The sequence below is a fragment of the Spea bombifrons genome, chromosome 8 (assembly GCF_027358695.1).
Source record: "Spea bombifrons isolate aSpeBom1 chromosome 8, aSpeBom1.2.pri, whole genome shotgun sequence".
Classification (NCBI taxonomy): domain Eukaryota; kingdom Metazoa; phylum Chordata; class Amphibia; order Anura; family Pelobatidae; genus Spea; species Spea bombifrons.
In genome coordinates, this window is record NC_071094.1 from 28209348 (window position 1) to 28234785 (window position 25438).

Consider the following 25438-nt stretch of genomic DNA (forward strand, 5'->3'; position numbering starts at 1 on the left):
CTAAACCCAAAGCAGTGCATTTAGTAAAACTGGAAATACAGTACCGTATCTATTACTTGACTATATTTATATTCCCGCTGATTTATTCCCAAAAAGGCTTTCGATCTGAAATATGTAAAGTTTGCAATTGTATAAATCAAAGTAAGAAATTATTTTGTATATAGAGTTTTGAGGAAAAAAATGTGCAGCTTCTCTGTTCAGAAAATGTGTTGATTTACAAGTAGTTTATGTCATCTTTTTTGGTCTATGGATGGTTAAATTACCATTTTTGTTGCCTAAATGTATAGCCTAGAACAAAAATATTTCTTGGTATTCTAAAAGGATCCACAGTAATCTTTTTTTATTTTTTTTTGCTAAAATATTGTAAGTGTGCAAATTAGAAAATAAACAATATTTTAACCCCTTAAGGGCCAGGCTGGTTTTTTTACCTTTTGTACCCTTTGGGACCAAGGCTTTAACACTTTTGCTCCTTACCCATTTAGTGTACCCACACAAGTTATATATTGTTTTTTTCAGGGCAAGAAGGGCTTTCTTCAGATACCATTTTGTGATCATATTATCTAATTTCCTAAAAAAAAAAAAATGATGAAAAACTGAAAAAAACACCTTTTGTCACTTTTATTTGAAAAATCTTTCACTCATCTAAAAAAGCTAATGAATAGATTCTACTATTTGTCCTGAGTTTAGAAATACCCAATGTTTTTATGCTTTTTTTCTGCAAGTTATTGGGCAATAAGTACAAGTAGCATTTTTCTTTTTTAAAACCATTTTTTTTCCAAATCTGGTCATTCTTCCCCCTTGTGCTATTTGGGGTATCTTGAAAGCCGGCCAATGCAATCTACCCCATCAAACCATTTATTTTTGAAAACTAGACACCTAAAGGTATTTCAAATGCTGGTATTTAACCCTTTCCATGCACTAATTCTACTACCACCCTTTATCATACTTTGTGGTAGTAGTTTATTTTGTGTTTTTTTCATCACAAAAATTGAGCTTCAGGTATGGATTTACTGCTCCTGGTATTTGTCAAGACCCCAATATGTGTTCAGCAACATCTCCCGAGTACAGTGATAGCACACATGCATGGGTTTGTCTGGTGTTTGGGGTCTAAAAGGCCACATTTGGGAATTGCGCTTTTTTCCCCATTTATATCAGTCTGTGCCTATGCCCTATATTTGAACCCGGCCACTCCAATTTACCTCATCAAACTATTCTTTTTTTTAAAATTAGACGCCACTTGGGTATTTAAAATGCATTTACTTTAACTCTTTCCATGTCAAATTTTTTTGGGAAGCTACAGCGCTAATTCTAGCACTTGCTTATAATAATAAACTTTTTTATTATTTTATTTATTATTCTTTTTGGACTTTTTTTTCCATTTCGCTGGAACTGGATGGTTTCTCTGATGCATTCCTTTTAAATGTTATTTTTTTAGCTTTTTTTCATATTTGTTTTCATATTTTTTTAAATATTTTACTAATCACATTGTGATTAGAAAGCTGGGCTCCATTGACTTGCATGGTTGAATGCAGTACCTGTATTCAACCTGAAAGTGGAGCCAGAGTTCTCAAGAGGGTCTGGAGGCCCTCTAGAGAACTTTCCCAACGTAGTTATTTTTTTAAAGGATGCATCGCCATCTTGCGAGTAGCAAAATAACTCGCAGTGGTGGTTGTGACCACTCCGGAGCGGTCACAGCGAGTCCTAGGGTGAGTGTTCGGTGTTGATGAATGCCTCGTTATCGAGGCATTTCAGCAACACCATTGAAGTTTAGGAGGTGATTGTTGATCGCCTCCTAAACTCTCTTAAAACAGGCAATTGTTGTGTGATCAAATGTGTGGACTAAGAATCATTTCACTGCACAAGTGTATCCAAAAAGAACTATTAATTGCAGATGTTTTTCATTGTTGAAATTATTGGCTCTGCTCAATGACCAAATACTTTAGTACGCTATATTATCATGCTAAATGACTGCTATTGAGATGCAATTTGAGGAGATTTGGCAACAAAATAACAGATTGGGTTTTTATTATTATTAGGCATAAAGAATACACAAATGGTATAATACAAATTCTCCCAGTTTTACAACTCTGAGATTGAGTCATTTTCCTATACATTGAAGCCTAAATTAGACATGTGTATTATACATAAGTGCATATAATACTTGAGCTTCTGATGTATATGGAATATGGCATTTAGATGTGAACGTGTTCTTGCTACCTTGGGAATAATGTGAGTATGTGAAAAAATATGACAAGTGAAAGCAATGTTTTAAGTACATTTTGCTTTTACTATCTAAATGTCACTAAGAGACACTGCACTAGATGTCAGTAGCAATCAGTCTTTAATATGTCCCAGTGGTTCTTAAATGTTTTGTGCCTGGGGACCCCTTTAGAAAATTATTGGACTCCAAGGACCATTTTCCTATTCCTTGCCTTGTGTAATTGTTTAAAGTTATAATAGAATAAAATGATGGCTCAGATTTCCATTCTGTTTCCAATTTGTGTGTTATGTATATGATTGCACACAAACATACATAATACTATATATTTTCTTACAATGCCTATTTTGTAATAATCCTGAGAAACATTTTAAAATATTGTAGAACCAATGGATGTCCTTGGACTATGGTATGAGAAGAAATATCCATCTATGGGATTTGCTCATGGTGCTGCTTTGATACTTCAAAACCATATTAAAATTATTATGTTTCTCTCCTTTTATGTGGAGTTACTTTGCATGTCAATTTTTATATTGGACTGAATAGAACTCCAGACTCCAGCGCTAAAGAAATTCATGATGGGATGCACCAAAATATGTTCTTCTACTTGTGTGCTTTTGTCTTAACCCTTGGGGCTCTTCTTTCTCCCTAGTACGAAACCACCGCAGTAGGCTTTTAACCAACATGAAAGCAATATATTCCGTCACAGTTAAAAAAATGATTTTCCAAGTAGGCGGACAATTAGCCAAGGCCTCAAAGATGAACTCCCATCATACCTTTTTAATCCTAGTAGACTTTTCTGTTTCAACAGTGAATTTGTTATTCTGGCCCAATCTACTAGGCAAACACACTAAATTCTTATAATCCTGCCTTTTGGGAAACAATAGAATGCCTTGGCCTTAAACACCCTCTGACTAATTAAGGCACTACTTCGGGGTCATAGGCAGTGTTCCCTCTAAGCTGTGCGCTTGTGCGCGTGCACATAGCTTTTAGAGAGAGCGCACACATCAAAAAATTGTGCGCACAACGAGTAGCATACCTAGTAGGCAGTGGCGGTCGTGACTGCGACCGGGCCCTGGAGTTCTGCCACTCAGGGGGGCCCAAGCAGGGCCGGACTGGCCCACCGGGATTCCGGGAAATTTCCCGGTGGGCCCGCAGATTCATGGGCCCGGGGGAATTGGAAGCCGCCTCCGGCGCCAGGGGCGGGCTGGGCAGGGGGACAATTGCCCCCCAGGCCGGCCGAAATCTAATCTAAACGGCCACTGCGTGCTGATGCGGCTGGTCGGCGCTACTTTAATTCTTTTTTTTTATTATTTAATATGGCAAGCCAGTCCGGCTTGCCATATTAAATAAAAAAAAAAAAAAGTATAGTGATAGGCGTTATTCTGTACCACCGTCAATGTCTGCCTCAGTATATAATGATAACAGTTATGTTGTACCCCTATCAACGATAGAAGTTTTAAAGTGAGTGTGTGGGGTGGTGCCACATACAGGATCCGCCCCAGGTGCCAAATACTCTAAGTACACCCCTGCGTGCAACAGTTTTTTTTTTGATCCTCCGCTCGTGATTTGCTCATAATTTACTTATGCAGCGAGAATTTCACCTTTAAAATAGACCATGGAAGTGGAGTCAAAAATTTTTTTCAGCTCCACCAACTTCTCTTTATATGGACTGTGTGACAAAGCAAAGTGGACATTAGGAGAGAGGCTTGTTTGTCCGACAGGTTGACATTACAGTAAGTAATACTGTTGTGTAACTAATACTATATTATCACACTATAAAGTAGTGCATGAGCGAGCTGTACCAAATACATAGACTAACAATTTAAATGTAACATTTGCAGAAGCATATTGTGCGCACAAAATTTTGGCTCTGGAAAAATTTTTGCACAAGAGAAATTTTCTGCGCACACCACCTAAGAAAAATTAGAGGGAACATTGGTCATACGTCACCGCCAGACCGGGACGTACCAGGTACGTCATCGATGATGCGCCATCCAGCATCAGTACACAAACGCCGGTCCTGAAGGGGTTAATATTGTCACCTCAGTGTTATGTTTGAGTTGGGATCGTAACATAAATATCACATGGCTGCCTACAATGGAAACCTCCACATCTGCATATAAACACACTTTATTGGCACGACCAATGTGGGGCAACTCCTTCTCAGTATTACTTTGCATTACAGTATAAAACAATGCATTTAATATATGTGATATTTGTTCATTGATGTCACATTAAAATAAAGGGGAAAAAAGCAGAACCAGGTGTAACGTTTTTATGTTTGGAAATCCAAAAGCTTTTTAAAAGTTTAGTGGGTTGCCACGTACCTTTACTCATGTGACTACAGCCTAGAATTCTTGAGAAAATGCCTATTTCATGAGAAAAGCACATTTCTGAATATGGTTAAGGATCTTAGAAAGTAATAGGGTTAATGCTGCTGATTCTATATTTAGCTATGAAAGACATGTGTTTGGCAGAGTAGAAGGAACATTACCTTTAAACGACATCCAAGTAAGCTGCAATACAATGTAAATAAAAATCTGTTTTCAAAATGTCAACATTGTCTTTAATATTTAAAATGGAAATAAAGCGATCATCATGGTCTTTTCCATGCCAATGCAAACAAATTAAACATAATCTCAAATGTTTTATTAGTAAAAAAAAAAAAAATTGATTTGTAGATGACATGTCTGAGCTCATTATACCTCATCACGATAATTACTGTAGCATTCACCTTTATCTGGACATTAGCCTAAAACTATGTGCAATGCAAAGATAGGTTACAATATACTCACAACGTACTGTTATCCCCCCCCCCTATTAACAAAAGCTACTTTCAGGAACAGCACTCATCTTTATCGTATTTCTATTTCTTAACTCATGGATGTGTCACCAACGAATTGATTAGCATTTTAAGGCATTATAGAGCTCTCGTGCCCCCCTTGTTTCCCAATTAAAGGTATGTCCTTGGCTCACTGCCAAAGAGAGCAAATCTTTCCAATAAACAAGCCGTAATTACCCTTGACATAATTAAAATGTGAGTCATTAAACATTACCAGCCTAGTTCTGTGTATGTATACAGATTATTTGTTTTTTTTTTTCAGAGGTTCCATTTAATTGCTTTCATCCCAAACACAATGTATTGTGGCTTGTTTACATATTACAATATCAAAATGTGATAATGCACAAATAAAGTAATACTAATGTTTAAAAACATTGCTTAATTTACTACGAGACTAAACAATATTAAACTCAGGGCACAATTCGGCCAGTACAGAGTTGACACTTTTATTGTGTGCTATCCAATCCAATTGAAAACACGTTTACAGTGTGATAATGTAGAAAACCAATACAAGGAGCATAGAAAGGATCAGCCATTGTGTAAATGCTGTATAAATCCTCGATTCAATGACCTCTGTAATATCTACACTTTTGCTGAAAATGAACGCTAAAACCATACTCACAAATAAGCAATTCAAACAAATTGCTAACTGCTTCAATCCACATACAAGTGATCACTGCAGTTTTTTGCCACAGCTGTAGCTCATTATAGTCAGTGTTGCACAATCATTACTTTTATGTTAGATTAATATATGTTTTTTTTCTTTCACACCTAATAATATGTTTCAGCTGATCTATAGTGCCAAATATAGGAATAAAACAGAAAATATATTATTGGAGAAGACGCCATCCCTATGGATGGCTGTGGATCCCTATACGCAATATGCATTGGAGGAAAGAAGAGAAGAAGGAGATTTAAATATTATAATGGATTAAACGAAGCACAGGAGGGAAGTTTATTGAAGAGAAATGTCAGAACAAGAATTTTTATCATGAAAAATGAGCGGACTAGATGGGCCGAATGGTGCTTAGCTGCCGTCAAATTGAATGTTTCTATAGTGGTGAATGTTGTGTGTAAATAAATAAAATAAAATAAATAAAAGTATTTGTAACTCCTAATTAAGTGGTATATTATAGTAATGTTGCAAAGGGGTAAGGTAGTGCTTCTTGTTATGCTACAGTACATATTGAAAGGGGCAAGGATCCTCTGGCATGCTTTCTTCTGTGCATGCACACAGCGTTTAATTCAGCTTTTTTAACGTGCCTTATATTTTTTAGATGTGTCTTGTAGACGTTTCTAATGGTCTAAAGCAATATTTTATGGAATAACAAGAAATCAGTAATGTATTTTTGTGTGAACATGATTAAATTATCTTTGTTCATCTATGATTTCAGTATTCCATCTCTAATTAGTGCTCTAGGAGTTGAAATGGCCTTCAGAATTGCTTACATGTCTGACTTGCATGTTCACTATTGCCAAATCTCAGCTCGACCATCATAGGTTATTTGTGTCAAGGTGAAACCAACAGCAAACCAAGTATTAATTAACCCTCTATCAATTCAAGTATTAATTAACCCTATGTTGCAACACATTAAAATGTATTACCTCATTAAAAAAATTGTGGAACACTTTTTTAGTTAGTACTTAAGGCAATCACTAGATAAGAGTTAAACAAGTTTCATATCTTAATTTTATTCTCACTAATTTAAGTATACACTTTGCACCCCTACTTAATTGAGACATTGTATAAGGGGGCTCTTGTCCATAGGAAGCTGGCATTTCACGGCAGATGAGTGGCATGTGAAAACTGCCTGTCCCTTTTAGGCTCTCACTAGAGAGTCCCAAACTTCATGAAATGGGTTTCCATGACAAGTGGGCTGCACTATGAAGATCACTTTACGGAACACAAGGTGTCGGCTGGAGTGGTGTAAAGCACACTGTCACTGGACTCTGGGTTGATTAATAGACGAACCTGAAAGACAGTACCAGAGCATGCAAAGACAAATTACACAATTGTATCCTTCTAACATTGTGGCACCAGTTTGGGGAAGGCTCTTTTCTGTTCCAGCAGTGCACAAAGCAAGGTCCATAGACAGTATAGCTGCAAAGGGGGGGTCAATTCCATTCCATATGGATGCCCATGGTTTTGAAATGGAATGTCTAACAAGTATATATTGGTGTGATCACCAGGTATCCACATACTTTTGTTAATTCAGTGTATATAGCTTTGTTATGCCAGGTCTATGACCCAAAACAATTAGCTATTTTTTGGTATTTCAGCAGCCAACTTGTAACAGGCAAGCACAAAAAAACCTGGGCTCCATTACTGAAATACAGTACACATTGTGATGTTATGAGTGATCACATGACATACATGCCAAAACTCATATATGGAGCAAGATTTTTACTGCATCCCAGTTTTTACACATTCCGTTTACCTCCCTCTTTCGTTGACCCATCTTTTTGTTTTGCCCAATATCCAAACTTCTCATACCGGTACCTTTTCTGTTTAATTTGCCTAAATTTTCATCTTTGTTATCTTACCATTTCCTGTTTTCTGCCTTCCCAGTGCCATTTTCATTTTGGTTCTTCCTCCCCACATACTACTGGCTACACATTTTCCTTATTTTGTTAGCATTTTTATTCTCCTTTTTTTTTTATTTCACAGCAATAGAAAGGGTTCTTACCGCCTTTCCAAAAGCAGTAGATGGAGGTGGTGAGCCCAATGACACCGTGTAAAATGCAGGGATGATAAAAGTTACGCTGAGGGTTCTGCATGATATTACTAATGGAAATGTGGCTCTTGTAGACTTCTTTAAAAATGCCTAAACCAGTTAAGGCTAAAAGGATCTTTAGATGAGGCAATATCTGTTCCTTAGTTTTGGACAGTAGTGTTGTACCCGCTTAACCTTAGAAAGAAAAAGAGCAAATTTGGTAAATATGATACATTTATTGGCTTGATTGCGCAGTGAATTTTAGGAATGGCTCTAAATTTTGCATTGAAGACAAGAAGATAATAAAGTGCTAATGAAATATGTAAAATAATAAAAGAAAACAACAGGCAAAAGAAAGGATGTATGAAACTGAAAGCACTAGAATGTTTAAATTAGATGTGCACAGCCATAGGAGGGTTAAATAAGAAAGAAGCAGTAGTTGAAGGATAATTGACCAGAGAGCGAATTCAGTTGATGACATAAAGATTAATGAGAGATAAACCTGCAGCAAAAGGCATAAAACGAACAAGAACCAGCAGCAGAACAGTTAATCCACAGCAGAGAAAAGGTTAAGTAAAGAATGGTCCATAGACAGGTAATTCAGAGAAGCCCTTTGTGGCAGCAGATTTCCATATTGACACATTCTTATAATTCTTACAATATTATACAGAGGTAAAGTCTGAAATACAGCAGCCATCAGCAGAAGGGTTAATAGAGCAGAAAACTGCAAGAGGGCAGTAAAAGAGAAGAAAGGTTAAATATAAATATATATGTATAAATATATATATATAGAGAGAGAGAGAGAGGTGGCAGAGGGGTTAACAGAGGCTAAAGAGCAGGTAAATTAGTGAAGGGAAAGAGGTAAAAGATTTGAAAGCATAAGAGTTAAACTGCATGATGAAGAAACAGCATGTGGAGGGTTAAAGGAAGGGTTAAACAGAAAAGGGTAGCTGAGAAGGAGTTAATAAGAAAGGAGGTAGAGAATAAAGGTTAAAAGGAACATGGTGTTCTAGCACCCATTTGTACATTTACACTCCTAGCCCTGCCACATAATTCATACTGGGGAGGCAGGGAGCTCGGCTGCTCGGGTGGGGAGAGAGATGCAGGCAGCCGCCTCTCCTCCCAGCTCTGCTTCCAGTTGCAGTTGCGTTCATTTTCCCTACATCTCCTCCTCCTGCTTTCCGAATGAGCCTGTGATCAGCAGCAGCAGCAGCAGCAGCAGCAGCGGCAGAGACAGCGCAGAGACAGCAGGCAGGGACCACTGAGCAGCTTTAAATGCTAGCACAGTCCTAACGATCTGCTAAACCCATTTAGAATCCCACCCCTCAGCCAGTGGCTGCGTGGTATCGTCCTTATGAGCTGTGTCTGCGCCCGGGATGGTAAACGCCTGCTTGTAGCACTGGATGCTGAGGAGAAGCGTGTCTGCCGGGAGATAAGGGAGCGCTGCTGCCTACACTAGCTGACCCCCCACATCTGCTCAGACGCCCGTCTGCTTACACCCCGTATCGGACAGCTGAATGATATGTGACGAGCAACTCAACGTGGATTTACCTTCTGCTTGCATTGCAAACAATCGGTCAGGCAAGGGCATCGCTGCTAGGCTATGGCAAGACCTGCGCGAGGAAACCAGCCAGGGGCATCAGAGCTCTTCAAAGTTCCCAATCAGTAGGTAGGTGCCTGGCGTGAGACATCGGGATGACTGTGTGGAGTACTGGGTGATGCATTCACACATGCATCCACGTGAGACTTGCATGCACTATTGCTCTCCACGCAGGGGACCTTGGATCTTTATGATGGACGGTGTGCATGGAGCTGGTGTGTTCCACTGAGCTCTGCTAGATGTGCACAGGGTGGGATCAGCACTCTAACAAGTGGACAGCTCCTCACACGGGGTCCTACACGGGGATGCTACTAATCCTCCAAATGCTCTCTATGTACTCTAGGACATTGACACAATATTTTGGGATATTAATTTACAGTAAAATGTGCCACTTAAGGACACACACAAGTGTGCCTTTTAAGCAAAGCCCCACTTAAATAACTATAATTTTCTTTTTTTTTAGTTGATTATTCTGGTAGTCAAGTAGAAACCATGACTCTTTTTCATGCCACTTAAGAATAAAGGAAGAAAATAGATTTTTCCTTAAATATATTGGATGTTGATATTTTCGTTAACACAAGGAATAGTGTGTAATGTGTCTTGCTTTGCTTTAAAGCATCTGGTTTTGAAGGGGTTAAGTAAAGCATAAGCCAATATACTTGACTGATACTGTCAGACACTCCAGACTAAAGTTATGAGAAGGGACTTATTCCAGTCTGGACAAAAACACCTTCCACATTGTGCAATGTGTGGCTCTAGAACACAAAGCTGTTGTGACATTCTGGTCACATACAATCCAGATACCAAAGCTTCATGATACTATTCTGTCCCCAGCATAAGGGTTTGTCGACCTGATACCGCAAAAAATCTTGGCATTATTTATATAATAAATAATCATTCATGATCAACAATCAGAACATATGATAATATGAAGGAAATGTTATAGGAAGACATCTCCTAAAACATCTCACATGAGAAATGGTTGAGGACACCAACCATATCTTTTCCTTTAAATAAAAAAAAAGCTAATTTCTGTTTCAAAACATGGCTTTGTGCACTTTGGTAAGCCAACACCTCTCTTGGCTTCCTCATTTTTAAGAATGTTCTTCCAGTAGGCCAAAGAGGTGTTTGGTGGCCAGCAGGATCATGCAGGAGATCCAGCCTACAGCTTTGAATGATACTGAAACTGTGTCTTCTTTGAGTATGTGTCAGATTTTATTTTACAGATACCCTGTTATGACATCTAACATGCCTTAAAGTGCAGTGTATACTACGATTGTCACAAATTACAATATCCTATTAAACAGATTTAATTATCTCTAAACTATTAATGTTAGTGTCTAATATGGTGATTATAGGGTGATATTAGACAATATAGTATTTATTTTAACTTGATGTATTGGTTTTCTTTTGTAACTTGAGTTATAATTGTAATTGTGTTTCAAGTTACTTCCTTATCTTTTTTTAACTAGTACTCTCTTAAGGAATCATCTGATTACTTTTTTGGTTTTATTATTGGAGCTGCCTTTCCAGATGGTATTTTTGGTAGACTATAGATTTCTACCAGCAACAGAATATGAAAACACAAACACTGTACTTAAATAGGGAGAGACGGGGAGAGATATTTATAGCTGGCCACGCTTAAATACCCCTCGCTCTCTCTTTTTTTTATGATATTACTATTCTAAAGAAGCAATATAGTCTGCGGTGCTGTGCAATGCAGAGATGGATCACAGCATAGAATAATCAGTGGCATATTTCAACAAACTGGAGATGGGCGAGAGGGCCCTCCTTCCAGAGGTGACAGTCTGCCAAATGGGTGCATAATTGATACTCAGGCATCAAATTCAGCATTAAATAATTCTCTTTCACTGTACCACCAATTTTATCATCTAATATTATCTTAACTGGTCTCCAAGTAGTTCATATACATTTTACTATACGTGTATATGGTTTGACACATCAATGTTGGCTTTAATGTGAATGAGTGTCTCATATTTGTAAATCTATCATTTCCCCATCCATTTAAAGTGGATGACTTTTTAACCACTGTGATAGCAAATGAGTCAGGGCAATCCTCCATGGGCCCATCTGTGCTTACAAATCTTCCTTTTCATCACTCATGATAAATATAATTATCACCGATATCGCAATTTAGATATGAGGAGCCTTAAAAGCATTCTAAGTGTTCAGAAAATGTATGCTGTAGAAGGATAAGAAGTAGTTGACGAGACATGAACATCAGATCATGTAGTGTCCGCAGCAGGTTATATTTGCACGGTCTGTATGTGAGGACACTAATTAAAATAAAGTTTAATGACTTACCTGAAATCCAGGTGTAATGCTTATTTTATATATATATATATATATATATATATATATATATATATATATATATATATATTTATATTTATATATATATATAGATAGATAACAGCAATTAAGGAGCAAGCTCACAGAAACATATACTTTGTGAAAATTACTATTATTTAAGAAGCTCGGAGCTTCACCTATTAGATGAGATAATCTGACTGCTTATTATTACCACTCAAATGAGCAAATTAAATGCATATATTGAAGAGGACTACACAGCTGCTCCATTGTCTCCCTAGTAGAAATATGATGTAAACCTGTGTCAAATTCAATTTACAGATATTTGGGGGGGAAATATATTTCTGTTGGTTATTACCCGTCTAGTCTGCTGCTTTGACAAGTGTCGTTGCCCTCCTGCGAAAAAGTTATGCATTCTTCACAAGAGGGATCAATAACTTTAGTAGTCAAAGGGTTAATCGTGTCTGGTTTAGTATCAGGCACCGCTAATTGACGTAAATATCATTATTGGGAAAACCATTTATCGGAAAAAAATAAAACTACAGCATCTTAGGTTTCCTAGTCTAGACTGAGATATCTATCTATCTATCTATCTATCTATCTATCTATTTATCTATCTATCCATCTATCTATCTATCTATAAGCTCGTATGCTTAGATTGTCTTAATGTATGTATATGAATACCGTATAACTGTTGCACTGATAGTTATTATGATGTATTTTGAAAAAAGAAACGACTAAATCTTTTAGATCTTTTAAATATGCTGGGTGGCTTCCGTAGGGACATATGCCACTTCATATTTTATGTGCCTTTAAGAATATATTGGTGTCTTATAAATAGAATTTGGTCTACCAATACATGTAAGTGCCAGTTTTCTAATAATCATTCTTCTTTGGACCATCTGTTTTTATGGATATATTTGAAAGTCTTACTATATAGCAAGCAACAGATCTTGTGATTTTATTGATGTTTTATTGATTTTATTTATCAGCCACTGCCTTATAAGTCAGTTATTTGTACCGTAAACATTTTTTTCTTTAAATCAATAGGCAAATTTAGATTTTACATTCTATATATATAAAAAAAAACATTGAGATGCCTGGAGCACAAATTATAGATTGTAGCTGTGAATTTCTAGAATATAATAGAAAACATAAACGTCAATTTAAACCTCCCCCAACACACTTCATTGTGTTTACAATACAATAGATTTGCAATCCCCTTTGTAAATAAGTCAACAAAAGTAAAATCATAAAATAAATATTTTTACACCTTAAGTCTCATGTACATTACATTTTGGAAAAAAATGACGGATGTGTCAAAATAATCCAGTTTGAATTTATTAGCCTACAACATTGTGAATTGAAAGGCAACCCACACGTTGAAGGAGACAGAGACATCAAAATGATGTTTGACTGATAAAAATGTCTGATTGGAACCTTAAACTGAAGGTTTATCTGGAGATCACATTTCCTCGAGCAGAAATACATCTTGAATGCCATGCATGTTTAAGATAGAATTTTTTCATACTTGTCTGAACACAGGGACTGTTGTGATGTAAGGAGCTACAAGGCTTTGGCATGTTGAGGAAAGTAGGTAGATTGAGAACATTGAATTTCTACCATGCTTTTGATCTCCTCATTCCACAGTGTTTTATTGTAGATTGTAGATGTCCAAAAGATAGGTGTATTCCAATCATTTTACTGACAATTGTGGGCCATACTGTTACAATCACATTAGGAGTAACGATTGTGTAATTTAATTAAGAGCTACATTTACAAGAAGGGCATGACCATATAGAATACTTTAATAATCACCCACAAGTATGTTTAATGTTACAGTGTCATACATAAGCAGCAGAAAGTAAGAGAAATTATGACCGAATGGGGACTGAAAGTTGCCAAATATCAATGGGCCAGATGTTTTGGTAATAGTCCACGATCATTGTGTTGTGTGCAAGTCTTGCGTATTAAACATTGTTTGCTTAATTCAATAAGTTTAGGTGCGTCTTTAAGTACGAAAACATGTGGGAGTCACGTTCTACTTGGTGTAATTGACTTAAGCTCTGATCAAAGTATCATGCTGTCCATAGATTTCTTGATTTGACCAATTCAAGCTGGTGATGCAGGTTGTAGTTTACCTTGGAAGGTTCCTGCCATTCTTAACTCTCAAGTTAGAACAGAGTCTGTTTTAGTAAAAACCAGATGAATTCCAGGGATTGGCATACACAATACAGACCTAGAGGTGGATTTACAAAAAAAAATTGTTGTCAAATAATTTTCCCTTCGCTTTACTAAAATGCACCTAGGCCAAGAACATTTTAGCAGTAAGAGCTCAATGCGGATCTCAAGAAACTCAACAAAGCAATGAAGATAGTTTTCAGGAAATCTATGAGCGCTCCCAATTTATTTGCAACTAAATTCATGCACATTTCAACAGGCCCTAAAAATCTAAGAATTTTAAAAGTTAGGGGCGGGCTGATTTCAAGAGTTAGAAGCATATAATTCTTTATCCCTGGTTCCTTTACAAGGGATAGCTTTTAATGACACCAAATTCGTTCAATGCACCAGAGGTTTATGGATGTTCCTCATCATGGATCAGACCTTTCCTACATCAGTAAGCAAGAGATGAACCTCGAAGAGTTTATGTAACTCTGAATGGTGACCTGTTGGTTCACTTTACATATCATATCACAGAGCATCAGTTCTATAAATGAGCCAATTAGCTTGGAAGCCACAGCTAAAGCTTAAACATTTAAGACTGAATTCATTTGAGAGTTTCATAAAACCCAATTCTAAAATATAATTTCATTAAAGTTTGCTTTCATAAATAGAGTAAGGACAGTTTTCACCAATATTTGGATTTACATACAGAAAATGACTCTGATATTCTGGTCTTCAGAGGGACTTCAAAGATTTGGGCCATAAAAACACAAATTCACCTATAAAACATAGATTGCCAAATGCTTGAACCTAGTTGAACATCATTACCTTGTGGAGGAGCAGAAAAATAAATAGCCAGTTATTCTTGTTATTGAAGGACAGTAAAATCCCAACTTGTAATATCCAAAGCTGTTAAGCTTCACAACGATCTTTTAGAACCAGTAACATTTATCTGGTACTCAGTAAATTGCTACAACTGCGTTATTAAAATACGTTTACTTCTTAAAAGTGAGAGACTAATTATCGAAATGGCAACGAGAGGCAAAGGATGATTTCTAGTTTGGTAAATGTGAACTTGGTAGGGTCTGATTAATATGCCATTGGTCTATGTATTTTTTTTTACTTCATTTGATTCTGAAATAAAAGTACTCCAATTTGCATAGTATAACGGATCATTTCTGATACTTTTTAGCATGTTGAGATATAAAGAGCAGGTTTGGCAAATGTAATGTAATGAATTGTCATTCTGCTAACATTCCGCTGGATAAGTTAGGTGCCCTTTCACAATTAAAACAAAGGTCCCAATATCAATGGCATTCTATCATCTAACTGTGTTACAATGTAAAGTATAAAACATTTCTATACGCTAATCTTTAATAACTACAAGGCAATGTGTACATCAAACTGTTAACAGAATGAGTAAATGCAAAAAAAGGTAAATGCAATTTACTGATCCCACAAAACCTTTCATTGCAAGTGGTTCCTTTTTGTCCCTGATTGGATGCTTGAGAAGGATAAAGTAGTTATTTTTAGACAGGAGAGAGAGAATTTTATACGTATTTTATACGTACACCCAACTTCACCAAGCTTCAGAAGGAGAAAACTAGATTCTTAATCTATCAAATCCTTCCAAACCGATGAACACCCGGGTCATGTTTATAAAATGGCCCTCATATACAATACATTTAAAAAAAAAACACATTCCGGAAAAAATATAAAAATGTATTTAGTCTATAATAAAAGGACTCACTAATAAATTGGCATTTCTTAGAAATAGAAGGCTCTAATGCTAGTTATAATCAAGACCCGCTCTATGCATGCTTGGGGTTCTCACCCTCCTACTGTGTACTGGGATAGACGGTAGAGTGTATAACGATATAATACCGGGAAGGAATCCTCTCATGGAGACAGCGTTGTTAAGTTAGAATGAGACCCGGCTGGATGCCAATGTGAATATACTGGAGGCAGCCAAAAGATGTATGAAGAATGAGGGAGCGTTCCTTCACTGTTCCGCCAGTTACAAACAAGCTGGAGTATTTAGGTGCCAATGGCCATTACTCTAGTATCAGTTTCATAAACATGACCCATCACAGAAAAGTTCATCTCCATTAGGCTTTAATTTTCTTCTCCTTGATCTTGCTACGTCTGGGATAGAGTATTGTAGAGATGTTGCTACACCATTACCCCATGATGTTTTACCTGATGCCTTTCAGTCAAGCCTAGTAGACTCAGCATGGGAATGTGGTCAAATACCCAACTTGCTTAAGGGCCTATGTACTTTTGGGTTAACAAATTGAAATCATGCCAAATCTTTGTAGACTTTATATTAACCTTCATTACGAACAGTGGCCATCTCTGATGAAATATTATTTACTTCTTTTGTAGACTTCTCCAATGGAAAATAAGCTCTCAAAAAAACTCACACTAAAATAAGAGGATTTCAAGAGATTTTCTTGTCAGCTAGTAAATCCAGACTGGAGCTGTCCATCTCAGTCCCTTAAGGCGTTTGTTCTTAGGAGTTTTAGTATTCCTAATTAACAATCAATAAATCAATGAACTGTGTGTGTATCACAAAAAAAACAAGCTCTATGTGTGTCTTTCAAACTGGGTTTATCAATAGGACTAGGAATATCTGCTTATTTTTACACTACACCATAAGTACTTGGCATATTATACGTTCAGTTCATGAAATGTGCCATATATTACAGGTTCAGTGTGAAGAACAATGAGGGAATTTAACCCCTTAATGACAAAGCCTGTACAGGCTCAAAATGCATTGTTTTCAATGGGTTTAGGGACCGCCCATTGTCCTTAAGGGGTTAAACATGCATGAGATAGACATAAAGCTACTGTGAACATAAGACGAGACCAAGGACCAGTTGTATTATTCTATTTTCATTGTCTCAGGCATTCTCCTATTGGTTTGTCAATGCTCCAGCTTTTAGTATAAGGCAAGTGAGTCTTCCATGAAGCAAAATCTGTTTTTAGTCATTGATTCCATCCATGTGTTTTGCTCGATAACCTGCCTGGAAGCTTTGTGAAGAAAGTTCCAATGAATCCTCTACCCGGAATTTCACCCTGGGGGATCCTTATGGACAGCGTGACTGACAGATACCTGTCATAGAATTCAACGTTATTTTCCCCTGAGCTCCTTTCACCGAGAAACATCTAAAATCCTCATCACATTCCCATTTAAAAGCTCCTAGGAATATTTCTTTGTCTCGGTTTCACAAAACATGTATTTATTACCAGCAACAAATACTAAATGAACAGCCAGTAGAACAAAAAGAAAAACAAAAGTGCAGACTGTTACTTTATGATAGAATATCTTAGAAGGAAATTTGTCTTTCATGTTTATTAACTCTGCAAGAAACAGTATTGCAGCTGATTAAAATAAATTGTATAAAATTTAATTTAATATGGAAATCAACTTGAATATATTATCTGAATTTAAATGAATGTTAAGTCTCCATGAATCTGGGAGATATGTTAAATATATTTGGAATATTAATAATTAATCTGCGCTGCAAAGTAATATAATGTTTATCTAGACTAATCAGATCAAAATTAAAATTAAAAAAAAAATCAAAGAGCCTTGGTAATTTATATATTTGCACAAGGCAGTTTGTAAGATGTCTACAATGATCTTTACATTGCCTCTAGGATGTTGCAAAGGTGATGTGACTTATGGTATAGACTGCTAAAATATTTCGGGGGAAGTGAGAACTAACAATATTTGTATTCAGCATTAAAAATTGTCCAAAATTGTACACAATATTGTTGTAATTCTCTATTTTTGTTATTCAGTATTCCTTTAAATTTCCCAGTTCTCACTTCCACCATAGGCACAGCCAGGGCATCCCATGGAAATTTCTCTTCAGTTCCCACAACGGACCAGAAAACGTCCTACTTCAAGGGCGCACACCTAGGGCAAGTTGTACATGAATATTAAACAATATTTGCAGCAGTAAAGTAAAACTTTAAAACTACCGTATTTGCTCGATTATAAGACGAGGTTTCTTCCAGAGCAAATGCGCTTAAAAATACCCCTCGTCTTATAATATAATATAAAATAAAAGTAGGGACAATCCACAATGTGAAACATTTGTATTACATTTGTATTACTAATCAGACATTTTAAAAAGTTGAAAATACTTTTCTTTGTTCGCTTATTTAGATTTTTATATGTTTATGTATTGTAAATTAATCAACATCAAATAATAAAATAAATTTATATTATTACATATGGAGCATTTGCTCCATTTGCTTTGCACCTTTAAAACTCCATGGTATAATTGTACAAAAAACTGTAAAAAAAAAAAATATAAAAGAATAATTACAGTTAATATGAAAACAATAAATCAATATGTTTTATACGAATGGGCAGACGATGTAAGAGTTATTGAAACATTTAAAGGATTTATTTCATGGTAAATTCATATTTTGTGAACCTGGCCAAAGGCCAAATTTCCAAAGTAAATTTATTGGAATAATATTGATGTTATCCATTAGACATTTCTTGTGCGACCAGTAGGTGGCCATAATGCATGGAAACATTGCCGTGGATCATGATAATCACATTTTAAAATGTTCCGATATTTTCTTCTAAAAGAGATTTCAAAATTATCCATTTATCACATTTCCAGTTAAAAAAAGACCCTATTTATCACAAAACACCTAAAGCAGAAATACATTGGTAATAGTTTCATGCAGCATTCAAGCGTTCTCTTATTTAATCAAATTGACTGAATAGCACTGGAAGCAAATAGTTACTTTGCTTCTCTGAACTAATTTTCTTTATTAATTGAAAACGTAAATATGAATAACTGCATTTTTTCCGTATTATTGCTTTCCTTTTACTGGTATACGCAATATTTTAGATGCCATCCACATTTTTAGTTTCAACAAACATTCATTATTTCTGGACATCATTTTACTGTTTTACTGAAATTACTAAAAAAAATTGTTTAGAATATGTGCAGGTATTATTGGGTTTTTTTATTGTTTTTTTTAACAAAAAAAAGGTTTACTGTTTACTCAGAACAGCTAATTATTGGACAAATTGAAAGCAAATCAAGAGCAGATTGGAAATGGGCTGGCACTTTAAGGTCAGTGACAGATGAATGGCTGTTGGATACACATTCTTATACTTTACTACTATAGGGCTTGTATCCCGCAGGTGAATGAGCCACTCAAGGGGGAAAATAGTAAATCAGTAGTGCTATTGGGCATCTTCCCACTGGGCATTTGCCAAGGTGGATCCAATGGCCAGCCTGGGCCTGCTGCCAATTGGGACCAGTTAAGTTAAAAAAATTAATTCAATAAATCTATGATAAGAGATGCATTTCTTACTAATTAACCATGTGTGGAGATGTGGAAAATGCATTTCCTACTAATTAACCATTCGTAGATATGTGTAAAATTCAAAAATGTAGAAAAACCATGAACATATAACTATCCTGTTGTTTCTTTGGCTGCTCCAGATATTTGCTTACATATTTTTGGGTTTCATTTAACATGCAGTTTCTTTAAAGGCTTTCAACCATGAAATGGAATTTCCCTTGCATTATGTTTTCTAAAATGTGTTGTAAGCTATCCATTTATAATTAAAAATGCAGCAATATTTACTAAATAAAAACTAAGTTAAATATTTTGTACAACATATCTAACATATGATGTTCACAGTTGCTAAATTGCTGGTATACTAAAGCCTTGATGTAGAAGAATTAAGCGCAAGCACACAGCACTTGTGCTCCCAGCACAGTAAGGATACACTGTCCGGTATAATCTGTGCCCTGTACGCCTGCCAAATAACTGCAAAAGACAGCTTTGCAATGCTAGGATATTAGCTAGATTAGGTTTGCTACAGGCTTGAAAAGAGTGGAAGTATCACAGGCAGAACAGAAGGAAGGCTTCTGGGCAAGGAAGAAACTGTCAGTGTGAAGGCACTGGCCAAAAGTCATCAGTGAACTGCCTGGTCGCCGGATCGACAGTCAGGGTTTTATGTGAAATGACATGACCCTACCCAATCAGGAGCCCGCGTTAAAGCCAGGCTAGAGCAGGCAGCTGTCCAAGGTACTGCAGGTGCTAAGCGAAAATGGTTCTTGACAGCTGTCCAAGGTGCTGCAGACACTTTATGACACTGATTTCTAAAACCATTATGTTTTTCTCCCTTCATCATTACCGTGTACGTTTTAGCATTACTAGCCTGTTTTCTGTATGTTTGTGTTAATCTAACAAATGTTCACTGGAAGTGCGCAGATAATGGCTAAATATTATACTCGGTTATGTATTTGTCGGGGAGAGAAATATGTTTGTGCTCTAGCAAAATGCAAATGCATGTGTCTGTAGATATTAATGAATAATTCATATTAAAAAATATTGAGGCTCAATACTGTACTGTACCCCTTCGCAAGTAGGAGTTTGATGTGCATGCATATTAATATCAAACAAAATGTATTAATATGCTTCATTCACCAAAAATTAGGATCAGATCCCATGAGTTATTCTAAAGGTAAACATATATGACACAGTGAATGCTAATTATATTCTATATAGTGACCATATAGTTGTGGCCCATGTGCTGCTGTCTAAAACAATAACACATGTGATGTTTAATAATATTCACTTTTATTAAGTATTAACTTTTATGCAATTCTCAAGTTTGTCCTGCAAAATGCATATTATTAGTTAATAAAGTAAGCTTTTTGGTTGTCTATGTTCACATCCCACCTATGCCCCTCCCTTAACCCCTTAATGACAAAGCCCGTACATGTACGGCCTCAAAATGCATTGTTTTCAATGGGTTTAGGGACCGCCCATTGTCCTTAAGGGGTTAAAAGGTTTTTCTTTTTTTCTAAATCATGTAGGGGTTTTTGTCCCCTGTACCTCTAAGATTTAAATACTCCATCTGAAATTTTTGTTGTTGGTTTTAATTCTAATTCCATACACAAACGGGTCTAAAGTAGTTTTAGGGAGACTGGGACTGGATCTTTTCAGTTCTCCTCGAGTTCTATGCAAATCCTGTAAATCCATGTTGGACAGGGTGGATGATTTCCATGTGTTCAATCCAAATGTGCAACGGGCCATTATAATCTTAGGACATTGGTTGGGCTTCCCCTTTGAGATCAAGGTCACCAGCCCTCCCTTGGTGCCTTGGACGATTATCCTTGTCATTGTTTGATGTTAAAAAGTACGAAGTAACAAACTTACTGGCATAGCTGTGGATCCATAATAACGTTATAATAATGTTACAATAAAATATTTGCAAAAAGACAAATGGGTATTTTAGGTGAAATACCTGAAACTAGCTTTAACGCACAGGGAAAAAAGAGTAAAATATGCACTGTCTACATACACCGTGAAGTCAGTGTTTCAGGATTTATACTGTGTGTTCCTATTTTGTTAGCTGTCTGCTGCTATGAATGTATATTCGGTAAGGGAATTAAATGTAGGTTTTACTAAAAACTGAAGCTGTTTGTGTTGCCTATCAATTCCAAGCAGATTCTGCCATTTCTCATCCAGTCTGATCAGCAAAAGGTGTAGGAGTTTAATCATATGAGAATTTCAATTCACATAAAGCCGTACTGCATGTGGGATTTTTGCTGGAGTAACTGCCACACATACATTGTTACAGAAAAAAATGAACAATAAACAGTTCTTCAACACTTTTCAAGTGATTACATTGCTGTATATGGAAACGTTTTTTATTTATTTCTGAAACACATGTGTTCTAGAGTATTCCAAGGGTTTAATGAAACAATAGACAGATTAAGATTGGAAGAATTTGTATAATTGGGAAAGGCATGTAGAAGATTAATATTTTTTATAACTTTATTTACAAAGCTGATGTCAGAAGTTGATCTCATGTTGCTTTTAGAATTAGAGAACATTATGCAGGGCCGGCCCAAGGCAAAATGCCGCCTGGGGCGAATTTTAAAATGCCACCCCCCACCCCCCCGTTATCTACCTTTCCTCTCGACCCCCCCCTGCCCCCCCTTATACTTACCTTTCAGCAGTCCCGCGGCGAGTCTCCCTGTTCGGTCTCGGTGCCGGCTTGTAATGCTGAGCGCCGGAAACAGGGAGACTCGCCGCAGAGGAGAGAGAGAAAAACACATCCAGGGAGGAAAGAAGAACAGAGGTTTGGGTCCTAAAGTCTAACGTATGGCATGCATGCCATGCGGGGGCTCCATTAGTTTATATTTTTGGCACTCCAACGCTTTGTGCTTTGTTACCAGTCCCAGGAATCAGCCATCAATAACGACAGACATTTTTTTTTCTCTAGAACAATTTAAGTCATGTATTCAAAAGGCTTTATGATAAAGATAATGCACATGGGAAATCCTTTATGGAACAGCCACAGGTTTAAGCCTTTCAAAGCACAGTCAGAGCCTCAAATGCTGAATTTGAGTTTCGTCCAACTGATTGTTCTATGTCTTCGTATCCATGTGTAGCGTTTGTGCTTGCAGTGATTAAGCTACGCTGTTGCACAGCTCCAATGGTGCATTTTCACTGTATATACAGATTTATGAATTCGAGATATGTCATGAAAAATGGATATAGAAATGTCTTGGGTACTAAAACAAGAAATCATCATAATATAATTGTATAAATTTAGCTTGTTAGCCAGCAGGTTTTTTTCTATTATTGCACGGAAATAACTCTGTTCCAGTAAATGTATATGAAAAGAAGGATTGTGCTATAGATTTTTTTTTTTTTTGCTAATGACTGTATTCTTATGCAAAATACACTGAAACTACATGACCTATGAAATACATTATTTTCCAAGCTGTGTCTGGAACTGAAGCTTTTCCCAGAAAAGAAGCATGAATGAAGACTCAATAGTCTATTAATCTATACTGAATTTAATATCAATAATTTATACTTGCCAAAGGTCACACAAATATACGGTTTTATTGTTACAATTGTGTATTCACTACTGACTTTCAGAATAAGATGTGGGCTGCCCTTTGGCCTTGTACTTATATTCATTGGTTGTTACTGGCAAGCTAAATGAACTTATCATGAACAACTATACTTAAATTTACATATATATATATATATATATATAGGCACGTACATTAACATAAACACATTATGCACCCAATTCATTTTGTGAATCATACATAAGATGTCTTCTTTGAAGGAACTCTGGCACTTAAATCCTGTGAAATGTGCGCTTAAATAGTTACAATTAGAATAATATTTATAAGAAAAGTTACAAAAAATACATTTATTTAAGTCCATAAAAAATATATTTGAGTATTTTAATCATTCTTCCCGAGAACTGGATTGGATGAGCTATTATTTGTCCAAACGCCATTGTAGCTGAAGAGAGCCAGGCTCGTCCCTCCCTTCATGAACCGCTGATATAACCTTCAATACTTCATCATATACCTTTATTGTATGCCTTTAAGATGACATGGTTTTGTGACATCATGTCATGGTCCACCAGTGCCCTGCATACACTGCGCATGCATGTGGCATATGCTACAGAGAGGGCATCGGACCAAACTGCCACACTTTGACATTGGCATGCATGCGGATGAGACTAATTAAGTTCCTATATACTTAAAGCTTAAGTTATTTAAAAGGAGTAGCTTAATTGTACATTCAAAGCTTTATTTAAGTCATAGAGCATCAAACTAGAAATAACCACTACTCACTGCTCTATCAACATTCATTATCACTAATTTAAATGTGCAGTAAACGTGACATTACTTTTTTCCATGCTACAGCGTATCACCGTTTGCAGGTTATGTGTTTTAAATGGATAATTGTGCCCACAAAAGGAACAATTAACTCTCCTGTTACATACAATGTAAATTAGGAATTGCATTAGCCTTGCCATACTTTATGTGTCTGAGCTATGAAGCAATAAGTCCTGTTATAAAAGGTGTATAACCGGATATCTGTATGATAAAACTAAAGCGCCAGTGAAAAAATCCTACATCATTCACTGCTGTTTAATATCTGTAAATGCTTTCTTTAATGACACAGATTAACATAGCCAATTAAAATGCGAGAAAGCGGGGTCTAATGATTTTTCCGTGCGCACATTTTCTAACTATGAAATTCTAGTCGATGAAAAAGGGGCCAAAAGTAGAAAACGTGATCATTGATACGTGCCTTGTCTTATTTACCTGTTTCTACCTAAAATGTGCACTGGAAACTTGCATGTTTTTAGTTCATAGCTGGATTGGTTTTAGACATGCTCAAATTACCATAAGTGTATTATATTCTGGGGGCCGGGGGCCACCATCAGAGGTCTACAGTTGTTATCTGTGCAAGCTGGGTGACATGGCCTCCGTGATCTGTCACAGTACCTCTCATTAGCCCTTCCAGCCCACTGTGTTCGTTAGGCCCAGATGGCCTCCTTTCAGGGGACATAGGACTGGTGGGCCCATTAAAAGCATAAGGTGGAGCAGTGGGGGGGGGTAGGGTGGCAGAGTCATGTCTTCAGGTTTGCACTAGGCCAGGGGTGTCCAACCTGCGGCCCTCCAGCTGCTGCAAGACTACATTTCCCATAATGCTCTTTCAGCTAAGGGGCAGGCTGAGGAGTATGGGAGATGTAGTTCTGCAGTAGCTGGAGGGCCACAGGTTGGACACCCCTGCACTAGGCCCTAAGGATTTCTCATGGCTGCCCAGGGAATGCAATCCATAGACAAAATACAGCTAACACATATGACAGACACAATGTTACAGAATTTAAGGTTTCAGTTCAGACCACCGGTCAGACTGCTATAATACCTCCCCTTCTTGCCACCTCTAACCACACAACTTAAATAAAATATGTCCTTGGTTGTCAAAGGGTTAATATCTTGACGACGCTCAGAGTAAGTTGATTTATACCAAATATACTAGGTCTACACATAAGCTGCATCTGCGTGATCGTAAATGGGAACTACGTTGAACACCGTTGTCCTGGTTTGAATGTATTAAGAACGGATCTGGTTGTCTCATTCTAGTTGCTTTATCTCCTGAAAGCAGAAAATACGTTCTGTGATGCCAATGTCAGTAGATGGAGCAGTGTAGTAGCTGAACGAGAAAACCTTTCCAATGCACACAATTTGAGCTTAGTGGTCATGTATAAAATAAAAATCTTATTTTTTAAAAGCAATGGTTCATAGCAGCTGCAAACATCTTTTTACACAACTGAATATATATGAGAATATGCACCATTTGCAAAGAATAAAATGGATTTTTTCGACTACAGCTAATTTGCTTGTGAATTTATACGGCAGGAGTATACATCAAAATCAAAATGTATCTTGTTTTTGTTTTGCTGGAAAGATTTAGCTGGACGAAATAAATGCTAAAATGTACGGTCTTGATGTAGACTAAACTCTGGAAGTATAAGCTTGCAAACGCCTCGTGGAAAATACCCTTCAAACCTGTGATCATTTAATTCTTTCTTATCTAGTATTACAGCCGCAAATAAGGAACACAAAAACCTTTAGTATTATCATTATTGAATTTACTGCCTAAGCCCAAAATATCTTATTGGATGAAAGTAAGCTGTACATTGTTGCTGAATGTTTCAGATAAGGTGTAGTACTGATTGTGAT

At 36.6% G+C, this 25438-nt stretch overlaps 1 protein-coding gene across 1 annotated transcript in view; it reads left to right on the plus strand.

The window, feature by feature from the left end:
* Positions 1 to 9263: 9263 nt before the first annotated feature.
* The window catches only part of TENM1 (teneurin transmembrane protein 1), a 243912-nt gene continuing 227737 nt past the window's right edge, over positions 9264 to 25438 (plus strand). Inside the window, exon 1 of the mRNA XM_053473912.1 lies at positions 9264 to 9446. The gene's annotated coding sequence lies outside the window, so the exon portion shown is untranslated. The remainder of the gene's footprint in view (positions 9447 to 25438) is intronic.